The 20,103-nt window shown below is 44.0% G+C and overlaps 1 protein-coding gene across 4 annotated transcripts in view; it reads left to right on the forward strand.

Annotated features, from left to right (window-relative positions):
• Positions 1-20,103, forward strand: part of Elovl6 (ELOVL fatty acid elongase 6) — a 101,162-nt gene that overhangs the window by 17,847 nt on the left and 63,212 nt on the right. Inside the window, exons 1-2 of one of the 4 annotated variants that reach the window (XM_055628083.1) lie at positions 6,795-6,846; positions 6,946-7,125. The exons of the other annotated variants lie outside the window; for them this stretch is intronic. The gene's annotated coding sequence lies outside the window, so the exon portion shown is untranslated. Of the gene's footprint in view, positions 1-6,794; positions 6,847-6,945; positions 7,126-20,103 lie in introns of those variants that run through there. 4 annotated transcript variants of the gene reach the window in all.

Consider the following 20,103-nt stretch of genomic DNA (forward strand, 5'->3'; position numbering starts at 1 on the left):
ATGTAGGCGATCATCCCCAGTGTTTTGTTAATGTCAGAATTTGTATTCTTAGCTATTTTAGAGACTTTAACCAGATGCCAGGCGTGAGGGGCCCTTATCCCTCCCCAAATTTCCTTAATTTTCCTGTCTTTTTGATCTCCTTTATCTTCATATTCTTTTCCCGTACTGTGCCCTCCTGGGTGGTGATTATTCTCAGTTTCCTGTGTAGAGCGTGTTTGCTAATCAAGGACTCTAGAGCTGGTTTGGCTACAAGTTACAGAACTTAAAGCCCAGAACATAAAGATGGTTAGGTATTTTAGGTAACCAGAAAGCTCAATTTGTTCACTGGATTATTGTGTCAAATTCCAGGTTCCATCTGAGTTTCCTGCTCTGTCTACTTTAACCTGCAGCCAGTTTCTGTGTAGTTAACTGATGGCTGCTGTAACGTGCCAGGCTTTCTACTACCTTCCAAACAGAAAGAAGCAAGAAAGTAGGCACTTGTCTCAATTCTTTCCCTCTCAAGGAGAAATGTCTAACATCCTTTGGTGAGATTTGTTTATTTTCATCAGAGTGTGTGTGTGTGTGTGTGTGTGTGTGTGTGTATTCATGCATGTGGAGGTCAGAAGATAACTTGTGGGAGTTGGCTCTCTTCTCCCACCGTGTGAGTCCTGCGGCCCAAGCTCAGATCATCAACCTTGCTTTAGTGGCAGGTCCTTTTGCTGAGACATGTTACTGGTCCCCTAAAATGTTCTTACTCACGTGTTCAAGGCCTTGCCCTTATCACAGAACTGTCTGTCGTCAGACCTGTCAGATCTGGGTCACAGGTCTCACTTGTAGACCCTTTGATGGCAAAGTGCCTAGGCTTTCTTTGCTTTGAACGCATTGCTGGCCTTGAGCTATGTATAGCAGGAATGTCTGTGTTAGCATAGGGCAGCACATGGAAGATGAATGTTGACTGTGCTGGCTAACTCTGAGAAAAAAGAAAAAAAAATTTGGACTGAAAAGAAATCCTATTCATTTTGCACTTTTTATAGAATACACTTAAAAATGTGGAAGCATTGAGTTATGATTTTAAATGTGAATTTTTCTTTAATCTCTAAAAATAGAGCTATAAGTACTGCCTTCCTAATGGAAGTGGGAGAAAAATGCTTATACTGTGGACTCAGCCTTCTGTATTGCTGGAGCAGGAACCATTTCTACATTCCAAAAAGAATCCAGCACCTGTTCCTTTGAGGATGTGGTTATAAAGTTGTACTTCCATTGACTGTTGGTGCAGGAGGAATTACACATGACATTGACCCACTTAGAAAAAGTGATTAATTTGTTTTTGTTTTTTTTTCTATTCTGGGATGAGGGATTTTGTAACTTGGAATCCGCCCTCCCACACACACTTTTCTTTTGTTTAAAGCTATATCAAATCATTCTATTACAGTGTTATTTATTATGTGAATTATATTGGTATATAACAGTGCATCATTTTTAAAAACTCAAAGTGCAAACATTGTTGTAAAGTCTGACGTGGAGCTCAAGGAGGTGCTGACATGGATTGTTGGAGGAATGAGGCTTATTAGAATTATTCATGCCTCGGACGGACAGCAGCAGCAGCATGGTGGGGTCTCAGCATCAGAGACAGACATTGTGGCAGGGTTTCTGAGGAGAGGAATCAGAACCCACGTTGCAGAAGAGAAATCTTTTTTACACCGTTTAGAAGGTGGGGGTGGTTTCACAGCACAAGCCTGGAGCCAGGTCCTGATTCTCAGGCAAGAATGGGAATGGGTGGGGAGCAGGAGTGTGGCCAGGAGTACCCCCTTTGGGTATAAACTAACTTCCCTTCTGAGAGATCCTGGCATCCAGAGTCTGTTAACCTAGGGATTCACAGACATTTTAGTGGGATGCTTGTCTGTATCTGCGAAGGGGCGGGCAGCTACAGTGACTGTGCCGGAGCAGCAGCTGGATTCAGACGTTGTATTCTTACAATTATGAAAGAAAGTTTCACACCTTACATATGAGGAGATGAGATCCTTCAAACTGAGCATTGACAAGGCATCAAGACCAGGCATCAGAATGAATCTTGGAGCATTCACTCAGTACATGAAAATCTTACTCTGCTCTCCAAAGCAGTACTACATCATTAGTATGTTTTTCACCACAGACTGGAGAAAGAATGTGACTCTAGGGTACACTGTGTAGCTTCTGACCCTGGGGTCATAAGTTCTCTCTGAATCTTGTGTCCTCATCTCTAAAGCACTGACCCAATGGTGTTGCACTGCTATCCTGAGCTAATGTATGTAAAGCATTCGGCGATGCTACATCTAAGCTGTAATTATGTTTAACATCGACTTTTTAAAAATGTTTCAATATTAAAAAATTTACCTGGCAGCCTCACATTCTCATGGGCTTCCTGTTAAAACTGTGCAAAGTCAGAACTCCCACCTTGGCTTCATAGGGAGCCCAAAGCAATCCAATACTTGGATGCTTTTACCCTTCCTTCCTTCTTTGCTTCCTTCCTTCCTTCCTTCCTTCCTTCCTTCCTTCCTTCCTTCCTTCCTTCCTTCCTTCCTTCCTTCTCTTGTTTGTTCTGAGCATCAAACCCAGGACCGTCATACATGCTAGGCAAATTCAACCACTGAGGTACAACCTTGAACTTCTTTGGTTTATGCTTAAAAGGGTTTAAAGCCTTTGTGCATGGGTAAGCCAGAGATGCCATTTTCTTAGGCACTGTCTAATTTGTGGTTTTGAGTTCTTAAGCCTATTTTTATTTACCTCTGTGTGTGTTTGTGTGAACATATGCTGTAGAGGAATTTTAATTGAGAAGAACTTGGATGTTCAGGCAAGAGATCACATCCAAAGACCTTCTAGGTCTGTGTGATCCAACTGAAATACAGACACGCCTTTAAGCCTAGAAAACAAACACAAGCATATCTTTGAATTCAAGGCCAGCCTGGTGTAATGCAAGTTTCAGGGAAAGAACAGTTTAGGTTCAGGTGTGGTGGTATGTGTCTTTAATCCCAGCACCTAGGAGACAGAGGCATACAGGTTCTTGAGCTCTAGTCAGTTCTGTTCAGTTTGTTTGAGTGATTTGAGAGGCAGTGCAATGGAGTTGCGTTTGTGTTAGTTCAGTTTGTGGAATTCACAGGCAGTTTTTTTCCAGGAGAGTTTTACAGAGAGAGGCTTAAGAGAGAACAAGCTGGACACAGTGAAGACAGAATGAGCCAGAGAGTGAAAAGGAGCCAGAAGATTAGAACAGACTGCCAGAGTTAGAGGCCAACCAAAGCGATTCAGTGAGAAGCTGAGAGAAGCAGATTGAATCAGTCAGCTTGGAAAGGAGTTTGAGCCAGAACTGCTGAGTTGAACCAGCCTGCCATAGTTCAGGAAAAGCTAGAAAGGTTGAGCTTATTCAGCAGTAAGTCTCAGAGGCTGAAAACACTGTAGGCCTAAATTAGGTTGTATGGAGGCTAGAAGCTTCCAGGACTAGGCCTAAGTTTGCAGACAGAGGCAGTAAGCCTCTAAGATGGCAGCTACCTCAGGTGAATTAAAGTTGCTTTGACAGTATGCCACATATATGCAAGTGCAAAACAAGGCCAGGAGTCAGATGATCTAGAGTTGGAGTTAAAAGTGGTTGTGAGCTGCCTGAGAACAAAACTTGGTTCTGTCCCCGCCCCCTCCACTCCCAAGGTATGTACACCTGCACACCAGAAGAGGGCACCAGATCTCATTATAGATGGTTGTGAGCCACCACGTGGTTGCTGGGAACTGAACTCAGGACCTTTGGAAGAATAGCCAGTACTCTTAACCTCAGAGCCATCTCTCCAGTCCCCACCTTGGTTTTTGAAACAGGCTCCCTCACTGACCTGGAAATTGGTGGTTAAGCAGGGTTGACTGGCCCAGGGAACCGAGGAGCTAGGATTTCACGTGCATGCCTGTTTTTTTGTTTGTTTGTTTGTTTGTTTTTGTTTTGTTTTGGTTTGGTTTTTTTATGTGGGTTCTGAGGATTAAACTCAGATCTTCATTTTTTGCTTGGCAAACACGTTACCGACTAGCCATCTCTTGGCCCCTTTCTTTTTCGATTTTTCTTCCTATATAAATTTTATTTATAATGCAAGCAGGAAATTTCATGTAGAATTTTAATTTTTATACGAGGTGGACCATGACAGTCCCATTGAGAAAGGAATGTTTCACAGTGTCTTAGCAGTTAATTTTACTCAGTGAGGGTCATGTTCACTGTGTCACATTTTGGTCGTGGGTTTAAATGCTGGTCTGGTGACAATGGTGGGAGAGAATGTGGCAACATTCTGGGTGCAAGTGTATCCAGTGTAATTTCCCATCTGTGTCTAAGCTGATGGAACAACGGTCACCGTGGTGAGGCTGTGTTGCTGGTTGGAGGGTTAAGCTTAGGGACTCTAAGGGTGGTGGGAAACTTGGCAAGTTGGGTCTAACTCGATAAGACCGCAGACAAAATCAGTGCAACTGCTTTTACTTGATTCATGATCAAACGTAGAACTCATTATTGTGAAAATATATATTCAGACAGAAAAGCAGACTGGCTTTACATCCCCGTACGTCTTTTAAAAATTACATTGCTGGTGAGGACAGTCTGCTTTTATGTCTTTACTTATTTCACCCAGGCTGCTCTCAAACTTGAGCCTTCCTACTTTAACCTCCTAATATGCAGGGATTTCTTGCTTCTGCCATCACTCCCAACTCCTTAATCCCCACCTGCTATCCTCCACACTCCATGCATAAAGACCAGCCCATTAAGAAAGGTTTTGTTTTGTTTTCTATAGTTCAGGAGTTGTTTTGGCACAATGCAGGCAGGCTGTGTAAAAGAACTTTATTCGCCTGTTTCAAATGTTGTCTCTGTCTGTTAACCTAGGCTTAGTCCTGGAAGCTCCTTAGCCTCTTATACAATCTAACCTGGGCCTAGAATGTTTTCAACCTCTGAGACTAACTGCTTAATAAACTCACCCTTTCTCATTCTGACTGAGTTCTGCTCTGGCTGGTTCAACTTAACTATTCTGACTCTAACGCTTCCAGCTGATTTATTCAATATAACTTTTCTCTCTTGGCCCCGGAATTGCGCTGGTTGACCCTAACCTAACTCCAGCAATCTAATCTTTGGCTCATTCTCATGCTCTGGGTCATTCTGTTTTCACCTGAGTTCTTTTTCTGCAAACTGTCTCTCATTACGGTCCTGGTAAGAACTGCCTTCTTCCCTCTTTGCATTGCCCATTAAGTGGCTTCCCTTTCCTCTTCTGAGAGTTGGGCATATCCTATTCTATCAACTTTTCTCTGATTCATTACGTTTTCTGTCACTCAATTAGACATCACTTTCTACCTTCATAGTTTGGGATTAAAGGCCTACACCACCACACCTGTATCTAAACTTTTCTTTACCTGAAACGTGTTCTAGGCCAGGCTGGCCTTGGGCTCAGAGATTTGTTTGCCCCAGACTCCTGCAATTAAAGGCCTGTCTGCGTTCCAGCTGGATCACACGGACTTAGAAGATTTTGGATGTGATCTTTTGCCAGCTGGATCACACAAGACCTAGAAGGATGTGATGTGATGTGATGTCTTGCAAGAACAGCCATGACTTGGATGATTTAATAACAGGAGAATTATGTTATGGATAGCCTGCTGGATATCATGAAGTCAGGTCAGGAATTAGTCGCTTGCTTTCAGGGTATATCACACTGAATGTCTCGGGATAAGAGAGTGACTAGCCGTGGGTGGTGGCCCTCGGTGCTAGCCATGCATGCTCTCAGGAGCATCCGCGGGGCTTGAGGCGGTTGTGGCTGCCCTGAGACTCACACTCCCAGAAAACTGCTCTGCAGATATCACACGGGCTTGTTCCCTTTTATTGCCTGTCTCGCGCTTGTTCAGGCCTCTCCGAGTGCAGCCTGTTCTGTGTAGGTGGAGAAGCAGGTCAAAGGAACTATTGCAGTACACAGGTGTGCAGGTGGGCCTTGATCTTTCTTCCCAAACCCGTATGTCTGCTCAGCCCATGGTGAGTACTGAACCATTGCTCCCAGGCCAAGTGCAGAGGTAGGTTTCTGCAGTTGTCTGCTCAAGGGCTTCTGACTGACTGATCAAACTGTAGCCTTATTTTAGGAGTGCTTCTGCTAAAGGCGCCTTGCTGCCTCTGTCCCATCAGTTCACTGCCACCACCTCCTGTGACAAGGCAGCTCACTTAATACGTTTCTTGGCAAGGCATGGCACGTCCTTGTGCTCAAGAGGCCGTTTTACAGCATTTCAGTCTTATAGGCGATTTTAAATGAAAATATCGTGACTGAGGAAGCGGTAATGGCTCTAATGTAGTATGAAAGTCAAAGGTGGCAGACCACTGTCAGGCTTGACCTCGGTGGTCGTGGCCATCAAGTCCGAGACTATTCCCTGCCTTGAGCCAATGCAAGCGACCACGAGCGCACACATGCAAAAGAACTGTGAGTTTTTGAAAGAATAAGCTTTTATCCATTCTCTGACAATGGCCTCCATGCATACAGTGTATCTTGATTATACTCACCCAGAGCTATGAAATTTTGAATCTCATTTTTTTTTTTTTGAGGTGAATTCTCAGTAAGGCTCAATCAACCACACTTGTGGTAAGTACCACCCAAACTTTAAGTTTTGTGGGGCTGACGGTGGCCTCGGTGATGGAGCTCTTGCCTACCACGCTCAAGGCCCTGAGGAGAACAAAGCCTAAAAGCAAGTTCACATCCTCATCCTGCCCTGGATGACTGATGTTTATACTGGCAGCCATCACATAAAACATTTTTCCATAGGACGTTGAGAAGATGAGCCTTTGCCCTCTTTCATAGGTTACGAAAGCCTGCTTTTAAAGTCGGAGGTTAGAGAACATAATTAGAGGAGGTAAGAATGAGATCAAAACGAATGCTGTTTCCTTGGAATCCGAAAGAAGAGTGGTTCATTCCAGACCCACCGAGAGCTCTTTGTTGTTCTTTTATGAAGGTGGAAGGAGATTGGACTGTATTTGGTCAAAATGCTTAGTTGAGGACTTGCGTTGGACATTGACCAGGGATATTATGGAGAGCTGCCTACCAGGGGCTCTGGGGATACTCTGCCGCCTTGTGTTTTGTGACGTGGATCCCTGTGATCCTGGAGCCCTGAAGACCGGGTGGGCACAGAGAGGTAAGCAACTTGCAGAATGTTGTGGCTTTGCCAGTCATGAGCAGGTTTCAAAATCCAGTGCTTGGGGGTCCCCAGATAGCTGTGTCCCACCTCTTCCCTTGGACTGAGACTTGGTTTCATACTTGGAGCATCGTGGACACTATCTCTTGAGAGGGTGAGGTGGGTGCATTTCATTAAAGAAGGCTCAGCTCAGTGAAAATACACGAGTTGCCAATTTTGACAGCCTCTCACATCTACTTACCTGTACCAGTAGTCTGTTAATTCATAGCACGTGGTAGAACGTAGGACAGAATGCTGATTCATTCTTCGAAGAATGCTAATGTTTGCCTTTGAATGATTCTTTTTTTATGTCACTTAAATTCTGGTTGTACTCAGAAAGCAACATTTCGACTAAAACATTAATCATGAATAACAAACACTCCCTAACTAGGCCAAAGCACTTAATCTAAAGTAGCACCCCTAAAACACAAGGGAAGCATCCTTAAATGGTCAGATACTTGTCAGCCCTTAAAGGCCTCAAGGAGTTTTATACAAACCATCAGATTAACTTTAAATAGAAACATTTGGTTCTTTTTCCTCTATTAAAAAAAAAAAAAATCAGAGAAATCTACATATTTTTTTTAATGTCATGAGGGCTATTTTGTGTGTTTGTTTTTTGTTTTTTTTTTTGTTTTTTTTTTTTTTTTACAAATATCAACTATATAGTAAAATACCTGCTTAATGAATTTTCCCCAGTTCCCCAATTCTTCAGTAGACCGTTATGTAACCATTAAAATTATGGTATTGAAGAGTATATTTGGACAGGAAATTTACATTATACAATAGGGAGAAGTCGATAGCAGGTGTATGCCAAGGTGTAATACAGCAGGTCTATTCAGGTTATAGAGCACATGTGCCCACGATGTAAAAACATATAGTTAGCATAGGATTGGGACTTAGTGTCTGCACTGACACCATATTCTAACTGTGCTTATCTCAGAGTAGAGGGTAATGTTTCATGTTGTCAGGAGACTAAAAGTAAATCTGCCCACCAAATCCTTGTTCTGGTTCAGAGCTTTGGCCTCCAGCCGCTGTGTGCAGTGAGGCTGTGCAAACTGCCCTTTGGTCAGCCAGCTGGTGAGTGCGGGATGACTGGAGTAGCCTGTTACAGTGGGATACAAGGTTAAGGCAAGGTGGCCTTAAGTCTTTCAACTCACTTAAGTTACTGTCTATCCAGGAAGAAAAAATGTGCGTGCAAAACACAGGTCCGGTGCTGGCATATGGCAGCTCCTGGCCATCTCGAGAGGAAAATGACTGGGTCGTGGGTTCTGTAGGCCACTGAGAAGCTGGGACCTGGGTTTATAGTAGGATTAACGAAGGGGCGGTGGCTGTGGTGGGGTACTTTCATGACAGGAACGGTGGCATGGTGCCTCGTGCTAAAAGCATTGAGGGCTGACCACACTGCGACTGGGTGGCGGTGTGCAAAGAGAGGAGCCCAGAATGGAAGAGTGTTCTTACAACCTGAAAGGACGAGCGATGTCCAATGACTGTTGGAGGGAGCCTTATGCTTTCAGAGGAGGTAGGTTAAGGACAAACAAAGGTATTAAAGACTCGAGGGCGAGTTACAGATGAAAATGTCCAAGAACGGGCAGTCCAGGGGCTAAATTAATATGGGCTTGAGCAACCTTCTGGAGATCTCACCTGATAGCCCATTGGAAGTCACACACAGCGCCTGAGGAACAGATAGTGCTCTTGGTATCTGCTCTTAAGATCAGCTCTGGGCTAGGCTATTTTTTGCTAAGCTGTTGCAGGAGAGTTGTAGCTGTTTATTGACCTAGAGAAGCCTAAGTCAGCCATCTTGCTTGGAGAAGAGAACCCCACTTTCCAACACTTTCCCTGGTATAGGAGAAAGTGTGGTACAGGCGGACCTGTGGTGTTGTCTTTGGGAGTTAGTCTTTGATTTTTCATGGGTAAATGTTCTGTTTTTCCAAGCAGGCATTAAACCCTGAGGATTTCCACATACCTTATTTTGTAAACCTTGATAATCCTGGCAGGAACGCAGTATCATTGTTGGCCTGTAATCCAGCAGGAGAGGTGATTAACTCACCCCTGCCCTACATGGGGTGTGTGACTGAGATCAGAGCTGCCCAGCTCCCGAGATCAGGGCCTACGCTTCCCTGCCCACGCAGCATGTGTCAAAGAGAATTCAGCTAATGTGAAACCTTCTCACGCTTTGTGAGCTGGGCGAGCACATTCGTGCTTATTCTGATTTTTGCAGCATCATTAAAATGCTGATTTGATAAGCATCTACAGCTGAGAGGAGAACCAGCCAGACTTGACTGAGGTTTAAGAGTATTTATTGGGGAGAATGAAGTTGGGTATCTGAGCAGGGCAGTACCAGCAGTTTGGGAGCCAGCCTGAGGAACTGGAAAAAGATACTGTAGACAGACAGGAACCATATGAATCCAAGAAGGAACAGAATGGCCAAAGTGGCTTCATCTGCTATAAACCTAAATAATATTGAGGATGGTGAATACAAAGTGATTTGTTTGGTTCTGTGAAAAGGCCTGGCTCCACCAGACAGGTTTGCCGGTCCTGTTTTCTTCCCAGATTTGCTTTTATGTGAAGGATAATGCAGAGGCTGCCGTCCTGGCCAGCTGCTGCCTGCAGGTATCAAGCAAGCACACAGGCTGTTTGGCTTGTCCAACTAGTTGAAGCCAATTCTCTTTTTGCAAAATAGAGGTCAAGCAAACCTGTCTCACAGGCTTGTGTGTGCCACGCTTTGGGTGGGTATTATAAAGCCTAAATACACAAAAGGGCCACACATGGCAACGGTGCGGAGTTGAAGCAACCCTTCCGTACTGCCTGCTCTCACTGCGTGGCTGACTTGTAAAAGTGCTTGCCTAGCTGCCTTCTCAGAGCGCTCAAGCCGTACCCGCAGCCTTCCTCTTCTAAGATGCCTCTGGCCTCCTCCTTCCTTACCCGGAATTTGTTACCAGGCAAGCAGTGAGTTAATGTATGGCAAACATGGGTCCTTACACAAGTCTATCTGTGACATTGGTTGGTTCATGGACGTGAGTGCAGGCTTTTCTATGAAGCAGGCCTTTTCATTTCTAAGAGCAAAAATGAGATAATCAAACGGGGCTGTGGTAAGAATTATACAGGTTGAGGGGTGTTGATGGCCTACATAGTATCAGACACTGTATAATTCCGCTGTACACAATAGCTCTACCTGTAGGAATGGCAGATACCCAGTAGCCCTGCCCTGCTTTCAGCATATCAACGGTGCCTTTTAACTTCTAAAGGGTGCAGGAAGGCCATGTCACCACCCTGCCCAGGATTTTTCATTGCTGCCACATTACCTATCTATCATGGTGACATGAGTTTCCCATCCTGATATAACAGACTCCTAAGTTCTGCCTCCAGCTCATCATTTCAGCCTTAAAGGTTCCCCTCCCAGCATCAAGCTTTAGGACTCTGGTCAGCTGAGCAGCCAGCATGTCACCTGGAAGATGTCACCTTTTCTTATTCATGCTGCCACCTCATAAAGTCTTTTTAGGCTCTCTGGTAGTTTGGAACTTTGTGTTTGAACTCCCGATTCTTCAGTTTTTGCTTCCTGGTTAGCTTTTCTCACGATCGCATATGCTTAGTACTTTAAGGCTATCGCTGTTGTTGCATTCCTGATAAGACCTGACCGTCAACTACCTTGCATGCAGTAGGTGCAGCCACATTGCAGATTTTCACTGACTCATATGATGGCTGCTGTTTGGCAGATGCTGTTCTAGGCCCAAGACCCCTGTTGTCGTAGGAGCATGCCATGGTGTTAAAGCTATTAAACATGCAAACAAATGAATGCTGTATAACAGGCCAGGAGGGACTATCTAAAGCATTCTCAACCTGTGGGTTGCATATCCTTTGGGGGGGTCAAACAGTCCTTTCTCAGAAGTCACATCTGATATCCTGCATCTCAGATATTTACTTTATTAATCCTAGCATGAACAAAATTACAGATAGGAAGTAGCAACAAAAAATAATTTTGTGGTTGGGGGTCACCGCAGCATGAGGAACTGCATTAAAGGGTGGCAGCATTAGGAAAGTTGAGAACTGCTGCTCTAAACATCACCATCGTTGAGAAGACCGTGGCAGTGCCGAGGCCATGGGAGAGGAGGAAACAGGTGAGGCACAGCAGGTCAGCAGCTTCCTCTCCCTCCGAGCCACAGTAAGCACCAGCTTCGCATTCTGTTTTGTAACATTTCTCAGATATTGATGGCATGTGTGAGTCGGATATTTGAGTTTGTGTATTCTCACTATGGGTCAGAGATGTTTTCATCTCAATAATTGGCTGTTCCCACAGGATGCTGCTTTTCCTTTGCATGTTCTTAGACACAGAACATTTAGTTCAAATCCTTGTTCTCCCTAGGTATAAGTCACACACACCCCACCGCCACACACACCATTACTCAGGCTTCCCGTGTTGAACAGGGTTCCATTCAGTACTTGATGGAGTAGTGAGTCATTAGGTGATGGCTGTCAGGTACCTTGCCATGTGATAGGAGCTCAAAATAGAGTAAAGTCCCTTATGTGTTACGTGTTATGTTTGTGTGCTGCTGTAGTTTGGTACATAGGGGTCTCCCAAAAGTCCATATGGTAAAGTCTGGGGCACAAGCACGTCACCACTGAGAGACAGTGGAAACGATTTTAACAGGGGATCCACCTTATCTCATTCTGAGGGTGTGGGCCAGCATCTGGCTTCAGCACTTCTAGAATTGCACCTTGCCACAGATGGCCTTGGGGGTCTTAAATCTATCGATACACTCCATGTTGCTTGGTGGCCTGCACTAGCCAGCTGTAACAGTGCTGCCCACTGGCTGTTCTGAAGCAGAAACACAGCTGTGCAGAGAGCCGCTACTCACCCTCGCCGCTGGGCTTGCAGATGTAGTGGAGGTGGTCCCTGAGACAACAGCGACCCTGCCATCTTGGATTACCACGCCACATCCCATCTGGCTTTTGGATGGAGAAACTAGTACTGACAGGGCATTGTTTGTGTATGTAATTGTCCTCAATGACTCTGGGTGTCACAAAGCCAGTAGACAGTATTGAAGGGGGGGATCCCTGTCAGTTTCTCCCAGCAGAGCCGTCCTATTTGAAAGATGGACAGGTGCCATGTCCAAGTAGCAGCCATCTTCCTGGCTGCTGGAAGAGAGCAGTGATGCTCTCTTTTCAAGGTAGAGCCTTGGAGTTCTCTGGGGCACTGAAGGCTTGCCCTCTGTGGGACTGCGGGACACAGGGGCATATGACCCTAAACCCACAGGAGTGTACCACCACGGGCCCAAACAAATGGCAAAATAATTCTTAATGGCCCTTCAGATTAGCTACATTAAAGTTCCGAGTCTGACTAAAATCAAGACACATATTTATATAAAGGAAGTTAGAATTAGTCTGACCCTGGATAGTCTCTGAAAAGCATCTGTTCAGTGTTCACCTGTGGGCACTCATAACTTTTGATTTTTTTTTTTAATTCACTTCATAAAATGAAAACAGGACATATACCTAAAATTTTAAATGTTTATAAAATCATTCAGTGAAAGGGTGTTTGTTATGAAGGGCAACAGTTCCCTTTCTTGAGGCACAAGTGGATTACAAATACATTCAGTGCTCGCTCCCAAGTAGCTTGTGGAAAATAATAGTTTTTAACAAAATCTCACATGTTTGACTTTGCCGATAAAGACTTGGGAGCCAGATGCTGGGGTGTTTTGTTTTTCAAGACAGGGTTTCTTTGTGTAGCCTTGGGTGTCCGGGACAGCGCTTGGAGAGGCCTTCATCAGTGTGAGGACCAGGCAGTCATGTTGCTAGAGAGGCAGCTGGTGGCTACAGTCTTCTTGGGGAACGTCTGGTATTTCCCGTCACTATTCCCTCCCTTACCCATATGTCTAGAAAGATATATGGGTGTGATGGAGTTCCTTTGCAGCATTGTGTTTTACGGTTAAGTCCTTAAAGGGCCAGCAGAGAACTGAGGTGCAAAAATCTGACACACTAACCAGTGGACTATGTAAGTTTGAAAAGGGAGGGCTGGTGCAAGGTACTGTTAAGGAACGATCCTCCGGACTCACAGCTATAGTATCGGTTAGGCATTTCCTGTGTTTATGTGCACCTGTGTCTTGCATACATAATGTGTTTGTGTGTGTGCATGCCCACATGCATGGACAATGACCAGTTCATACTCACTTTTTTTTTTATGAGGTACCTATAATGTTAGAAGGTCTTACAGATTCATAAGAAAAAGAAGTGTGAAGGCCTGAATAGGAAGATCCCATAAAAGAGAATATTACTTAGTCTTTTTTTTTTTTTCCTGACAGACATATGAAAAATGCTTAACTACAATCATAACTGAAGAGATAAAGCTGCAGTTACTGTAGGTTTAGGGACACTCAAATTTTTGAGCAATCTCAGTGTTTGGAAAAAATGCTTTTGGAGGAAGTGTGAACTCCTTCACTTTTTCAAGTGCTTTTTGGGTTTTCTACTCGTTAAAAATACCAGTCTCAAGTGTTGGTAAAGAAGATCTCAGAAATATGTCCGGGTGTGTAACAGATGCCAAGTTTTACAGCGATTTGTCATGGTTTCGCATCTGAACATGTATCTATTAATAAATTCGAGTAATGTGAGAGTTTTTATTTTACACTATTACTTTTGACTTAAAAATATCCATATGGGGGCCAGGCGTGGTGGTGCACACCTTTAATCCCAGCACTCTGGAGGCAGGGGTAGGCAGATCTCTGAGTTCGAGGCCAGCCTGGTCTATAAAGCTGATCCAGGACAGCCAGGGCACTGTTACACAGAAAATCCCTGTCTCAGAAAAACAAAAACAAAAACAAACAAGATCCACGTGGAGTTTTTGTAGTAAAGAAGTTCTGTTTCTTAATTATTTGGCTCTGCCCTAGTAACGAGAGTGCGGTGGGTCCCTCCTGGAAGTTCGTTAACTACATAGTGGAAAAAGTGTGTTGGGGTGGAGTGGAAGGAGAGAGGAGTAGAGGAGTGGGTGGGTGTGCACAAGTGTGGAGGCCAGAAGTTCACACTGGGCATCTTCCTTAAACAGATTTTATTCTTTTAAACAGGGTTTCAGCGCTCATTGATTTAGCTAGGTTGGCCAGTGCTGGAGTTACAGGCTGCTTTACATGGGTGGTGGGGAATTGAGCTCAGCTTCTCAACTAAAGTCATCTCCCCAGCAGCATGGAAACGTCTCTTTAATAGCTGTCCATCATCCTATCATTCCTACTATGTTTTTCATACACATAATAAACTTTGCTTTTATAATTAAAAGAGAAGAGATCCTCCACAGATCCCTGAGTGCTTCCAAAAGTGATCAAAGTAGGTTTTAAAAAAATCTGTGCCAAGTACGTTTAGTATTAAAACAGGCTGGGAATTCTGAGTCATGATGAATTGTTTGAATTACCCAGCTTCCTCATTGCTTTTGAGTGTGGTTGTGACCTTTCCCCTGGTTCTTGATCTTGCTAAGGACCTTTGCCAAAGACGTGTTCCTGTCTCAAACTAGAACGTTTCAAGGAAAGTGTAGCTTAATCCTATACTGGCAAAAGAGTTTGGGGTCATGTTTAGTTATTTTGTTGTGTGTGATATTCAAAACAGTGCCTGTTATATTAAAACATGCCTGTGGTGACCCACTTTGTAGCCCCGGTTGTGTACATAACTGTGCTGAGGAGTACGTGATATGAGAAGATGGGCTAGTCCATGACAGAAAGTAGAGCATGGATGTGTAATAGGATTGATTATACGCTACATGCTCTCCATTGAATCGAAGTCAAGAAAATGAGCAGGTTTTGTAGGCGGTACATGTAGCTAACTGACTGGGCACTATGCTTTTTTTGTCATCGGCCCACCCCCACCACCACCACCCGGTACTTAGTGACAAAACACCATGACCAAGGCGACTTATAAAAGAAAGCATTTAATTTGGGTCTCACTGTTGCGGAAAATGAGAGTTCATGTTCATTTTAGCAGGTGGCAGGCGGCAGGCAGCCGGAGCACTACTTCAGATCTTACATCTTGATCCACAGCACCCTGCAGAGAAAAAGCACGTACTGGCCATGGCATAGGCTTTTGAAATCTCTACTCAGTGACACACCTCCTCCAACAAGGCCACACCCCGTAATCCTTCCCAAACAGTTCCACCAACTGACAACCATGTATTCAAACATCAGCATTTGGGAGCCATTTCCATTCAAACCACCACCACTTATATCCGTGAACTTTGTTTTACCTTTGTGTTTAGTATAAAGTAACTGCACATTTAGTTACTATTTAAACGTATCTTCTTGGAGAAAGATTTTCTCCAGTACAGTCTGAACTTTAGAATTATTTGTTTCCTGTTTTCCATTCTTGTTACAATTTACTTAGTATAATGACACAAAGTATCTCATCCATTTCAACCTGAGTGTTTTCCTCAGAGCTTTGCTGTCTGCCACCAGAAAATCTGAGTTTTTGAGGTAGTTGGTACTCAAAATGGATATACAATGGCTCCTGTTATTGTTTTTTCTTCTTCTTCTTAAAGCCATGGTTCTCAACCTGTGCGTCATGACCCCTTTGTGGGTCACGTATCAGACAGATACCTTCCATATCAGATCATTTATCTTACCATTCATAACAGTAGCCAAATTACAGTTATGAAGTAGCAGTGAAATAATTGTGTGGTTGGGGGGGGGGGTCACCACACATGGGGAACTGTATTAAAAGGTGCCACCATTAGGAAGGTTGGAAACCACTGCCTTAAGGGAAGACAAAGATCTTAACTATTTCAGGATCTTGTGTAGTTTGGTTTTCTTCTCTCCAATTATTCTGTGACACTACATAGCATGTGCTGCTCAAAATAGAGTAGTGCTAAGCACTCTTGCCTCAATTGTATATATTGAATTAATTTCTTAGACTCCCTCAGACTTTCCGACTTGGAGCAGAAAGTTGTGAAGAGACCAAGTGCAGTTGGTGGTTGTTTATTTGACAGTGGGTTGTTGAAGCTTGCCTCCTTTACATCTCACCTTTGCAAGGTCTTCGCCTTGCTTAAGGAACCTCTTTGCTAGCTGGCCCCTTCCAGTTGAGCAGACCTGTCAAGCGGCTCAGGGTGCTAGGGAGATGGCTGAGTCATTGCTTCATATGCAATGGCGGCTGTTTGAGTTTAGATCCGAGCATGTTCCACCTGCACCAGCGGCCAGTGGGTGTGTCCCAAGTTCAGTGGTAGACACTGTCTCAAAAACAAGGTGAAGAAGGAACCCAAGGAAGACACTGGGTATCAACCTCCAGCCTTTAGGCACTCCCACACCCAGAGATGGATTTACTGGATACTTTCTGTCAACTGTTGCTGGCTAGATAGTGGCAGAGAAAAGACATCTTTTGCTAGGCTTTGTATGGCTTTTGTTAGCCACAAACAACTAGCCATGGGCTACAGCTACCAGCAAAAGATTCATTGTTGTTGTGGATTTATTTTACCCATGGCGACTCTTCTGTTCGGAGCCCATTCCCTTTACCTGGGGTGTGTCTTTCTTCTTGCCTCTCTTTCTCTTAACTCTTGTGCTAAAAATCTCTTCTAATAAATTCAAGCTCTGCTTCATAGTGGCTCATCATGAAATTCTTACCAACATGGAGAATCCTGGGTTGGCCTGAGTCTGAAAGAAATTCTCTTGGTTGCTACGGGTGATGGTGTGTGCTGTGTCTTCATCTTTGATGCAGCTGATACTGAGATGGAAATGACATTTTACAGGCATACCCCGGCACTGTGAATGTATGTGTGGAGGTGAATCCACGAGGCACAAGAGAAGCGACCCGAGCCCCGGCTCAGGAAAGGATCAGCTGTCCTTGTTTGGCCTTGCTGTGGGCACAGGGACTTGGGTGCTTCATCCCTACAGGGATGAAGATCTATTCTAGTTGAGGTCATTTCCTTCTGTGATGTTCTCCCCTCCCACCTACCCCCTGCCACGACAGATGGAAGGCCATTTTAGCCGTAGGTGACTCTGATCCATTTGGAGAGCTCAGGAGGACCTTGTGGAGTTAGCTAAGACACACGGGTCTGAGTCATAAGTGAATTCTGCTCCTTCCTGCTGTGGCAGGTGGACAGGGCTTGGGAAGACAGGCATCCAGATTAAAATTATGAAAGAAGTCAGTTGGCAGAAAGACTGGAAACCCCTCCTACCTGCATGTAACATAGTGTCAGCCCCCTCCCTGTGTGGGAGTGGAGAGGGAGGGAGGCAGGCACTGTGTAAATGACCTATAAATGATCATGACTTTCATTCCAGGGGCTTTTGAGGTTCACACCTGTCCTGGCCCTTCAGCTTACTTTCCATTCTCAGAAATGCTTTTATCTTTCTTAAACTGTATCTCTATTTCTGTTACTTAAAAAACAACAAAAAAATTTATCCTATATAATATGTCTAATATCCACTTGTAAGTGAGTATATACCATGTGTGTCTTTCTGCTTCTGGGTTACCTCACTCAGGATGATATTTTCTAGTTCCCACCATTTGCTTGCAAATTTCATGATTTCCTTGTTTTTAATTGCTGAGTAGTATTCCATTGTGTAAATGTACCACAGTTCTGTATCCATTCCTCAATTGAGGGACATCTCAATTGTATGTACTCACTTATAAGTGGATATTAGACATACAATTTAGGATAATAATACTAAAATCTGTACACCTAAAGAAGCTAAGAAGGAGGACCCTTGGTAAGATGCTCAATCCTTATTCAGAAAGACAAACGGGATAGACATTGGAAGAAGGTGAAACAAGGATCAAGATAGGAGCCTACCACAGAGGGCTCTGAAAGACTCTATTCAGCAGGGTATTAAAGCAGATGCTGACACTCATAGCCAAACTTTGAGCAGAGTGCAGGGAATCTAATGAAAGAAGGGGGAGATAAAAAGACCTGTAGGGGACAGAAGCTCCACAACATGAGCAACAGAACCAAAAACTCTGGGCCCAGAGGTCTTTTCTGAGACTGATATTCCAACCAAAGACCAGGCATGGAGATAACCTAGAACACCTGCACAGATGTAGCCCATGGCAGCTCAGTGTTCGAGAGGGTACCCTAGTAAGGGGAACAGGGGTTGTCTCTGACATGAACTCAGTGGCTGGTTCTTTGATCACCTCCCCATGAGGAGTGGGGGGCAGCCCAGCCTTACCAGGCCACAAAGGAAGACTATGAAAGAGTCCTGATGAGACCTGATTGGCTAGGGTTAGATGGAAGGGGAGGAGGACCTCCCCTATCAGTGGACTGGGGAGGGGGCATGAGAGGAATTGAGGGGAGAAAAGGAGGGTGGGGGCTACAGCTGGGACACAAAGTAAATAAATTGTAATAAATAAAAAAAAATATTAAAAAAAAAAAACCCAAACAACAGAAACCATGGTACTTTGTTGTGTGGCAGACATTAATTAATCCTATTTATTTTATTAACCAAGGAAATCCCAAATGATTTGCTTACAATTTCCCCTAAAGGTAGCTTAAGTCCTAAAAGAAAAAGATTTGTTCCCTTGCCAGTGAGCCTGTCTTTCTGTTAATGTCCATGGATAAGCTGTTAGATGGAGTCAAGCATGGAAATATCCTTGGGAAAGCCCTTAGCTTGTTCACCATTGAACAGCAGCCCTCTGGGGAGAATCACGTTCTAATTGTAGATCACTTGTTATCTAATCCTTCTCTTCACAACCTCCCGTTGTGAAGATATTTTGGCTTCATGAATTATGTGAGTCTTACCAGCCCTGGCAGGGTCATTATGGCTGCCATGTCCTTGTTTGGGCAGGGTGGCCAGTTCCAAAACTTGCTATTCCACAGCTTTTGATTCCCCTCTCCCCTTGTCGTCTTTATGTTTCTAAAGAGATAGGCTTGATGTGTAGCCCTTGATAGCCTGGAACTTAGATTTTCCTCTCTCCGACTCCTGAGTGTGCCTCCCTGTTTTTCATTCTGCCTTTCTTGCCTTTGAATAGGCATTCGGAGCAATCCAGTCATGGTTGGAGGCCTGCCTGCCAAGGCACTATTTCAAGGGAGTGTTTGTGCAGCACCTTTTTGAAAAATCTTGTACATATTCATTTGTGCACACACATGCCCCTAAGTATGTGTGGAGGCCAGAGGACAATTTGATGGGAAGAGTTAGTTCTCGCTTTCCATCAAGGGGGTGCTAGGGATTGAACTCAGGTCCTCAGCCTTGGCGGCAAGTACATTTACCCACCGAGCCATCTCAGCAGCTTTTTAATGCTGTGTACTTTATTAACCCTGTGCTCTTTGCAACAACAGCCATTTAGGATACAGCGGTCCTTCGCATGATCTGTGCTTTCTACCTGGAAATTTCCTGGAAAGGTTTCCCAGGCACAAGACCAAAATCTTGAAATTTCTTCAAGTGTGTGATGAGAACCAGCTATTAAAAAATATTTAGGCCCCATTTATCTGCTTAGATATTTAAGTGATCGCTTTTAAGTGCCCTCACATGGCATATGGAGCTTCTCTCTGGAAAGAATAGGAATAAAGAGTAAAAATAAGCATTGTAACAAACTTAGTAGCATAATTAATCGCTGACATTTGTGGCACACACACAAAAAAAACTTTAATCTTGTAGAATACTCACTTTGCAATATGATGTAGTTGCGTTACGGTAGGTTAGGGAGAAAAAAAAAGTTTTTCTGATTTATACACAGTACGGTGTTTGGTTGTAGACTAGGTGAGTTACCAGACTCCTGGTCTCTAGCATTAGCACAACTGTGAGCAAATGCGAGATGTTTAAAGTCATGGCCGTGTTTTCATTTTAGAAAAAACAACCTAGACCTGAAAGTTGTAAGTGAAGTGGGTTTGTAAGTGGGTTTTTTTTTTTCCTTTTTTCCTACCCTATATAAAAACATGGTCAGTGTATACTTCAAAACTATATTTTTATGGACCTAAAAATTAAAAATATATTACCAGCTGTCCCCCATATTTGCTTTAAAAATTCCTGTTGGAGCCAAGCAAGAATATGC

The sequence above is a fragment of the Psammomys obesus genome, unplaced genomic scaffold, assembly GCF_907164565.1.
Source record: "Psammomys obesus unplaced genomic scaffold, mPsaObe1.curated_primary_1811, whole genome shotgun sequence".
Taxonomy (NCBI): domain Eukaryota; kingdom Metazoa; phylum Chordata; class Mammalia; order Rodentia; family Muridae; genus Psammomys; species Psammomys obesus.